General features: G+C 42.4%; 1 pseudogene; it reads left to right on the forward strand.

Annotated features, from left to right (window-relative positions):
• Positions 1–221: 221 nt before the first annotated feature.
• Positions 222–3,294, forward strand: part of LOC121025739 (CTD small phosphatase-like protein 2) — a 4,886-nt pseudogene continuing 1,813 nt past the window's right edge.

Consider the following 3,294-nt stretch of genomic DNA (forward strand, 5'->3'; position numbering starts at 1 on the left):
CACATTTTGTGATAATTGGGACACTTACATGCAGACAAAGCATTGCTGCCCATGGTGAGGGTGATGTAACAGTGCATGAATGGACATAGCATTCAGTGGCCATTTCATGCCCCCTTACATTCTCACACTGCTGGCATTTTGAGGTAGAACAGGCCCTTAAGGAGGTGACTAATAAAGATTGCTAGAAGTTGCACTACTGTCATGATAACCTGAGGAGCTCTATGAATCTGCTCCCCAATGAAACTGGTAAAAATTAGTTTTGTGGGTTTTTTGTTGTTGTTGTGGTTTAATCAAACAATCTAAATTATCTAGAAATGCTCCTAAGGGCATACAGCCAGTAAAGAAACATTTATTCAAGAATATCTGCTAAAATCTGATAAAGGCTGTGGGGTGCCTATGTGCCTCAATCAGTTAAGCATCCGAATCTTCGTTTCAGCTCAGGTCATGATATCACGTTGGTGGGTTCGAGCCCCACATTGGATTTCAAACTGAAAGCCGGGTGTGAGCTTGGGATTCTCTCTCCCACTCCCTATTTCTCCTCTGCTCCCCCACTTGCTCAAGCACATGTGCGTGCTCTCTCAATCTCTCAAAATAAATAAATAAACACAAATAATTGATAAGGACAGTGAGAATCAGTGGCATTTGAGCCAAAACCTATACCCCCTCTTTCCCTCCTTTGTCAGCAAGAGAGAAACTCCAAATTGGTACAGCCAAGAAAGCAGGGTAACTTCTCCCCCCTTCTCCCAGAGTGATCTTTCCAGAAAAGGCAGAGCATCAACATTTCTCATATTGCTCCAGCTACCTATTGCTGAGGTGAAGTCTAGGTGCGTATAGTCCGAGGTGGGGTTCCCGTCTTCCATGCAGTTTCCCCCTATAGGATTACCTTCGATGCAGCACAACTGAGAATATTGGGGCCCCCGTTTAGTAAGAGATTCCACACTAGGTGAGTCAAACCAAGAAAACCTGAAACTACTGTCCCCCTCCACTGAATCAGCAGCTCCCAAAGCAGGAGTGTTACCCATTAAGAAGTACACCATTCCCAGTTCCTCATCTATAGCTCATAGACTTTTTCCCAAGAAGCAAGCCATTAAACAGGGGGCTCTGCATCTCTTCCCAAGGGAAGTGAATCAATTTGCAATAGACGATGAAGAAGTTGAAGCTTATAGCCCTCTCAAAAATAATAGTTTGTGGTTAAGAGCAATTAAGAGTAAGAGCCTAAATGTCCATCAACTGATTAATGGATAAAGAAGACGTGGTTTATATATACAATGGAATTCTACTTGTCAATGAGAAAGAATGAAATCATGCCATTTGTGACAAGGTGGATGGAACTGGAGGGTATTATGCTGGGTCAAATAAGTCAGTCAGAGAAAGACAGATATCATATGTTTTCACTCATATGTGGATCTTGGGAAACTTAATAGAAGACCATGGGGGAAGGGAAGGGGGAAAAAGCAGTTACAAACAGAGAGGGAAGGAGGCAAACCATAAGAGACTCTTAAATGCAGAGAACAAACTGAGGGTTGATGGGGGGTGGGGGCGAGGGGAAAGTGGGTGATGGCACTGAGGAGGGCACTTGTTGGGATGAGCACTGGGTGTGGTATAGAAACCAATTTGACAATAAATTATATTTTAAAAAAATGAATAAAAGAAGAGCTGGAAAAAAAAGTGAGTAGAATTATTCAAATTAAAAACTAAACTGTAAGAAAGCTAGTTTACCAGGGTGCCTGGGTTGCTCAGTCGGTTAAGTGTCTGACTTCGTCTCAGGTCATGATCTTGTGGTTCGTGGGTTCAAGCCCCACATCAGGCTCTGTGCTGACACCTCATAGCCTAGAGTCTGCTTTGTTTTCTGTGTCTCACTCTCTGCCTCTCCCCCGCTTGTGTGCGCCCTCTCTCTCTCTCTCCTCTTTCTCTCTCTCTCTGTCAAAAATAAATAAACATTAAAAAATTTTTAAAAAAAGAAAGCTAGTTTGCCAGAGAGAACCAGGGAAATGTACAACTAAGAAGAGCCCCACTGGGGTAAGAACAAATAACAAATACTAACCTGAAAACTGTCCCATCAAAGGAACCCAACTTTAATTGGTTCAGTCTATTGAGCAATTTATGCCCAATCCTGCAACTCATGAAGATTACTAGCTGAGTGTGGCGAGGGAAAGAGACAATCAAAAGTAGCCTTGCAAAAAATACTCATCCTTGAGTGATTGAAGGCATATCCAAGCCTGTGCTTGGTTCCTTGAGGAGGAAAATCAGAGGTTTCATGCTTTGGGGGAGGTGGAATAGACTTCCAAAATGTCACTAAGCAAATAAATAGAAAATCAAAGAACAATTACAAGCACCAGAGGAGGAGTCAGTAGCCAGAGTTGCTACAACATATTATCTCAAATGTGCAATTTCCCACAAAAGATTAAGAGACATGCAAAGGAACAAGGAAGTCTGACCCCAGTTTTGATTTACTCCTATTCACCTCATTGGTGAGAAAGGGATGTTCCACCCTAAACAGTATGTGATGGCCAAATGCACAACACCTGATGCCAGGCAGATGAACTAAAACTTAAGTTTATTAATCAATTATACAGCCCTGAAGGAAATCATTCCAGTCCACACAAGGCCACGTGAAAATTGCACTTGAAAACAGAGTGGCTTAGCAGAGACTGTGGGAGGCAGGCTTTATAGTTACAAGAGGTTGGGATGACCCTTAATTTTTACAAGAGGTTGTGATCAGTTGGAATAGTTTTGCAATCTGGCAAGGAAATGAAAGCTATTGGGCTGAGGATTGGGTGGAACCTGAGGATATATTTCTGCCAGCACAGGTTTACATGAAGCACCCATAAGAGATGAGGTTGAGGTGTGCCTGGGTGGCTCAGTCGGTTAAGTGTCTGACTCAATTTAAGCCCAGGTCATGATCTCACAGTTCGTGAGACTGAGTCCTGAGTCAGGCTCTGTGCTGACAGAGGGGAGACTGCTTGGGATTCTCTCTCTCTCTCCCTTTCTCTCTGCCACTCCCCTGCTTCAGCTCTCACTCTCTCAAAATAAATAAACTTTTTAAAAAAGATGATGTGAGAACAAGAAAAGCCTTTTTTTTCATATATGAAATTTATTGTCAAATTGGTTTCCGTACAACACCCAGTGCTTACCACTTCTGATTCCAATCAATTTTTGCTCAGATATACTCTTAAAGACTGTCAGATGCCTCAGGTCATCTTTCAAACAGCTTAAGTCTTAATTTTTTTAATGTTTATTTATTTTTGAGAGACACAGCATGAGTTGGGGAGGGGCAGAGAGAGAGGAAGACAC

This window comes from Herpailurus yagouaroundi, unplaced genomic scaffold (assembly GCF_014898765.1).
Source record: "Herpailurus yagouaroundi ecotype Mexico unplaced genomic scaffold, PumYag 67700, whole genome shotgun sequence".
NCBI classification, from domain to species: Eukaryota; Metazoa; Chordata; class Mammalia; order Carnivora; family Felidae; genus Herpailurus; species Herpailurus yagouaroundi.